Source organism: Vipera ursinii (assembly GCF_947247035.1).
Source record: "Vipera ursinii genome assembly, chromosome: Z".
NCBI classification, from domain to species: domain Eukaryota; kingdom Metazoa; phylum Chordata; class Lepidosauria; order Squamata; family Viperidae; genus Vipera; species Vipera ursinii.
In genome coordinates this window covers 8,747,123-8,753,658 of record NC_139517.1, presented here as the reverse complement: position 1 = coordinate 8,753,658, position 6,536 = coordinate 8,747,123, and positions in this window count along the sequence as shown.

Genomic DNA, 6,536 nt, shown 5'->3' with positions numbered 1-6,536 from the left:
ATTTTACTTCACTAGTCATTGCCATCTATAGGGGGTGATGCTAATCTCCATTTCAAGGCAATTGAGCCATCATTGTCCAAAGATATTTCCACGGTCATGACATCATGGAGCACTGTTCCTTCTCACTGTAGTGGTACCTATTTATCTACTTGCATTTGTATGCTTTTGAACTAGTAGGTTGGTAGGAGCTGGGGTGAGGACATGACTCACTTAAGCCCAAAATCTAAAACCACTGAACCACAGCACCACCCCATTTATTAGACTAATGGTGGGTATCTCTAAGATCATAATTTGTTTCATTAATTTGTTTAGGGGACCAGGATAGGAGAAATTGATAAATGCCTAAAGCACTCAGAAGTAATGAGAGGATTCTCATGACATGCAATGGCTTCATTCTGCACCAGTTCCATTTTTTGAGCTTCAGTCAATGTATAATTCAATGAAATAGTCATGTTTTTAAATTTCTTCTTTCTTGCCTCTCATTAATTGTTTTTTAGTATTCAGATCAGGCCTTAGTAGAATGACACAAAGAAGAGGGAGTCAAGCTATTCTCCAAAGCACCTGAAAGCAGGACAAGAAGCAACGGATGGAAACTAGTCAAGGAGAGAAGCAACCTAGAACTAAGGAGAAACTTCCTGACAGTTAGAACAATTAACCAGTGGAACAACCTGCCTCCAGAAGTGGTGAATGCTCCAACACTGGAGGTTTTTAAGAAGAGACTGGACAGCCATTTGCCTGAAATGGTATAGGGTTTCCTGCCTGAGCAGGGGGTTGGACTAGATGACCTCCAAGGTACCTTCCAACTTCTTCTTCTTCTTCTTCTTCTTCTTCTTCTTCTTCTTCTTCTTCTTCTTCTTCTTCTTCTTCTTCTTCTTCTTCTTCTTCTCCTACTTCTTCTTCTTCTTCTTCTTCTTCTTCTTCTTCTTCTTCTTCTTCTTCTTCTTCTTCTTCTTCTCCTACTTCTTCTTCTTCTTCTTCTTCTTCTTCTTCTTCTTCTTCTTCTTCTTCTTCTTCTTCTTCTTCTTATTATTATTATTATTATTATTATTATTATTATTATTATTATTATTATTATTATTATTAGGAATGGAAGATGGAAGAACATTTTACAAGCATGGAAAACATGGCAAAAAATTGAATACCAATGTGGCATTACTGGAATTAAGAAAGAACAGTTTTTAAAGACAAGAAAATTCCAGAAAAAACTGCTAAAGACATCAGAGAAACAATTATTGAATCCTTTAAAAAAGGTATGGAATGGGGGAGAGAAGATACAGATGCATAAGTAAATAAAGAGAGAGAATTAATAGAAGGATTGCAAAGTCAAGATATATGTTTGCAGTTCAACAGGAAGAAGACAAGAAAACAGGTTCTGCAACAACACTTCAGTACCAAGCTGAGCGTTACTACTTATTAGAATTTTGTGCAAGAGGAAAGAAAATACCCAAAACTAAATGAGGCAGTGTCTATCATTCATAAAACAATAGTATGATACAATACGATATGATACGATGTAATATGATACAATACGATACGATACAGTACAATACAATACAATAGAATTATATTTTCTCTTTTTTCCTCAAATCATGCTAGAAGATTTGAGGAAATCAGAGAAATTCCTTATGGCTAATTTTTCATTGAACTGTAGAGTGTCCAAGAGATTGAAGACTCATCACTAGGCAGAGTGATGCTAAGTGGAGAAATGGAAGGAATATAAAGAAAATTTTCAAGAGCATATGAAAAATAATGATCTATTGAAGCTTTGGGATCAGAAGTCATGGTCTTAAGTATCCAAGACTTTCTAACGATATCCAAGCAGATAGGAAAACCCACATTTTTCAAGTGGTTGATAGGACTGAAGATACGAAAGATGTGTCTAGTTCAAGTGGCTGATAGTCAAGAACTGTGCACACCTGGATCTTCAGCCCAAGAATGTTGTTATTAGGAATTGGTTGGGGAAAACAGGACATATTGACCACCAATATGAATTTTACTACTGACAGATTTTGATGAGTGCCTGGAACAATCAGAAGAGATTGGTAGATTGATATCAATTGTGAATCCTTCATTTTGAACCAGTTTCAGTTTCTGAATGTTCTTCAGAGAATTTATTTTTCACTGAAACAATATTATGGAATTATTTCTTCCCTCTCATTCAGAGGGAACACCTGCTGCCGGCATCAACTCCCCATTGTCCTGTGTGTTCCCACAGGGAGGGCCTTCTTATGGTACCACCTGTGAAGGATTGCCGGCGGGTGACTCCCAGAGGGAGGGCCTTCTCTGTGGGTGCACCTGCCCTTTGGAACCAACTTCCGATGGAACTCAGGACCTAAAAACTTGGCTCTTTGAGCTGTCTGGCCTAGACTGAGGGGTTTTTAACTGGGTTTTAAAGTTTTAATTTTTAACTTTTGGGTTTTAAATTTAATTAATTGTTTTAAATTTATTTTAACTTTTGTATTGTATGGTTTTAATTGCCCTGTAAACCGCCCTGAGTCCTATGGGAATAGGGCGGCATATAAGTCAAATAAAATAAATAAATAAATAAATAAACAAACAAACAAACTGGGTTTTTTTTTATTATTCAGCCATCATGTATTTTCCTTTTGGTGTTCAGATATGTTAGAAAATGACTTCATTCTGGACCAGTTCCAGTTTTTGAATGGTCTTCAGTGGATGTATTTTTCACCAAACTACTCATGGAATTATATTCCTTTCTTCTTGCCTCTCATTAACTGTTTTTTAGTATTCAGATCAGGCCTTACTAGAATGACAAAACATTTTGGGGAAAAGATGCAGCCCAGTAACCCTGCACTGGAAGAGAGAATAGAAAAGATCTCCACAGCTACCATGAATTTCCCCTTAGTGCTCAGATATGTTGGGAAAAAGGACAACCAGACACTGCAAAAACACAGCAGGCTGAAGAAGATAAATTTGGTCTCATTAAAACTGTCCGGTAAATGTCGGCCTTGAAAAGCCACACTGAAACCAACAATGGCAAGGAAAAGCAGGTACAACAAGACACAGTAAAACATGACAGTGGAGCCTTCATTACACCCTAGAATGATTTCATCTGCCACGAGGTTCATATCAGCATCTGGGTATGGGGGTGAGGTTAGAAGCCATACACTGCAAACAGTGACTTGAAAGAGGGAACAAAAAACAACAATGTAATGATCTAATTGCTTGCCAAGCCATTGCCTCAACTTGGATCCTGGCACTGAAGCCATGAAAGCTAAAATCACAATGATGGTTTTGGCCAATATACAAGAAATAGCTACTGAGAAAACAGTCCCAAAAGCAGTTTGTCGTAAAAGGCAGGTCACCTTTTCAGGTTCTCCAATGAATAATAAACTGCAAAGGAATGAGAGCACAAGGGAGACAAGGAGAAGGTAGGTGATGTTCCGGTTGTTGGCCTTGACTATGGGAGTATCCTGGTATTTGATGAAGATCCCAAGCACCAGAGTGGCAATGCAAGCAAATAAAATTGCCGTAGTGGCCAAACTAGTTCCTAATGGATCTTCATAAGACAGGAAAACTATCTGCTTTGGAAGACATGAGTCATGGTTGTTGTTTGGATACTGTCCATCTGGGCATGGCCAACAATCATCCATATCTGTGGGAATGAATGAATGAATGAATGAATGAATGAATGAATGAATGAATGAATGAATGAAATGAAATGAATGAATGAACAAATGAAATAATACCTTGATATTATTTATTTATTTATTTTTTATTTTATTGCATTTATATACCGCCCTTTCCCTTAAGGACTCAGGGCGGTTTACAGGGAGTTAAAAATCAACCATACAAAAGTTAAAACCCAATTTAAAAAATATTAAATCAACCCTGTACTATTAAAAACCCCAATTAAAATGAATGTCTCCTCAGCCTGGGCCCGAGAGCTCAAAGAGCCAGGTCTTCAGGCCCCGGCGGAATGATCGGAGGTCGGGAGCAGTCCTCAGCTCCACCGGCAGCTGGTTCCAGAGGGCAGGCGCCCCCACTGAGAAGGCCCTATCCCTGGGTGTCATCCGCCGGCAATCTCTTACCGGCGGGACCCTGAGCAGACCCTCCCTGTGGGAGCGCACTGGGCGAAGGGCGTTTGATGCCGGCAGCAGGTGTTCCCTCAAATACCCCGGACCCAGGCCATGTAGGGCTTTATAGGTGATAACCAGCACCTTGAATTTCACCCGGAGGGCAACCGGAAGCCAATGCAGCTCGCGGAGTAGAGGTGTTACATGGGAGTATCGGGAGACCCCCATTACAACTCGCGCGGCCGCATTCTGCACTAGTTGAAGCCTCCGAGTGGTCTTCAAGGGCAGCCCCATGTAGAGACAATGTAGAATGTAGAAGTTACTATATTAATAAAGTAATACTGAAAGAAGTAAGAAATTTAGCAGTAGCAATAGCAATAGTATTTAGACTTATATACCACCCCATAGTGCTTTGCAGCACTCTTTAAGCAATTTATGGATTCAGTATATTGCCCCGAACCATCTTCAGTTCGTCAGAATCGAACTCCGGGCTTTGGACAGAGTTAGCCTGAAATTCTTCATTCTAATGTCTGTGCCATCATGGCTCAAAATTTAACAAAATGGGCCCTAGTTAATGCTTCAAATAGTAGGCTCCCTGGATGTTATAGAGGCATTATCTAGGCTGAAAGCAATGATAAACCATATCCATAATGCAATCAATGAAATAGTAGCTAAACTGTAAATACTGAATTTACAACTGATTCAAAATTGTACTAAACTATGTTTCATAGTTTTGATTACTTTTATAATTCAATATGTTAAAATAAGGCAGGATATAAGGCCATACATATGTTTCTTCAGGTATCAGGAAGAACGTTTTGCCTGCAAGCAAAAAATTTAGATGCCAGTTTCAAATGATAGAAGTAAAGGAAAGGTCTTCAAAAATTTAATATTGAAAGAGACATTTAAAATGGAATTTGCTGCAGTGGAAACATACCAAGTGGAGAAACAAGCTTATAATAGATGGGAACCAGGAAAGGATAGCATAAAGGAAGGATGTAAGAGAATCATGTAGGCAAAATTGTTAACTGGGTCTTCAGAATGGGAAAAGGAACTGTAAGAGAAGAAAACTAGCAAAAAAAGGAAAGACCCTATAAAAAGGGGGGGGCAGAACTCAGGTAACTGAGCCTGCACAATTAGTTGATTAATATTACCTGACACACTTTGCATAAATTAGCTCCTAATTTTAATTTAATATTAATTAATTAATTAATTAATTAATTAATTTTAATTTAATTTAATTTTAAATCCCAGTGAACTGTTGTAAGTTGAGTGCCTGTTACTCGTCCCAGGTTCTGCCAACCTAGTGGTTAGAAAGCATGTAAAAATGCAAGTAGAAAAATAGGGACCACTACGGTGGGAAGGTAACAGTGTTCCGTGCGCCTTTGGCGTCTAGTCAAAGTAACACCAGCTGCCTGCTCAAGGTTGACTCAGCCTTCCATCCTTCCGAGGTAGGTAAAATGAGGACCCAGATTGTTGGGGGCAATTAAGCTGACTTTGTAATAATGCCGCTTGGGGGGTGTATGAAAGCCCTAATAAGCAGGCATATACATAGAATGAAGGCTACTGCTAAGCTTGTAAGCTGCCCTGAGTCTTCGGATAAGGGCGGGATATAAATGCAATAAAAATAAAAAAAATAAAAATAAATAAAATAGTCATGCTGGCCACATGACCACGGAGATGTCCTCGGACAAGCGCTGGCTCTTCGGCTTTGAAATGGAGATGAGCACCGGCCCCTAGAGTCAGAAACGACTAGCACACATGTGCGGGGGAACCTTTACCTTTTTTAAAATTTTAATGTACATGTGATGTATGATTTAGTATGTAGCAAGAAGTACATAGAAGGCGGTGGGAAAGAATGTAACCAAATAGTACCTCAGCCAATGGAGAAAAAGGAGGGATGTGGAGGCCAGGACAGGGCTATATAAAGAAGGGAATATTTTGGTTGATACTTTGGAGAGAACCAAGCTTTGATAGCTCCCGGCTTATTGCAATAAACAAAACAAAAGGCTTTTACTGTGTCTTGGCTGGTTATTGGTCAGGTGAGCTTGCCTCTGGTCACAAAGGCAAGTAGCCAGGATCATATAACATCAAAGAAATTGAATTTTTAGCTCATTATAAATGTACCTCACAGGCATATTACCTCTTCAAAATCACAGACAGGAACAGTTTCTAGGGGAGGAAAGTTTCTAGAAAAAAATCATGTCATAGTTTTCTAAAGAATTTCTTTAAACTTTGAGAAGAGCACATAATTTCATTGCTTATTTACAATATAGCAGGTAGTTACACTAACGTAAAAATGGGGAAGATGCAAGCCTTTTATATAAATTTTATCTAAATCAGAATATGCAAATGATTTGATATAGCCAGCAAAGTTTTTGATTAAACAGAGTAGCACATCAGGTCTTTAGTGAGAAAGTTAGAGCAGAACTACAAATGCATTGCTGGTTTGGAAAGAACTCAACAGTATTTCAGGAACAGTTTCTTTGTAGAGTTGTT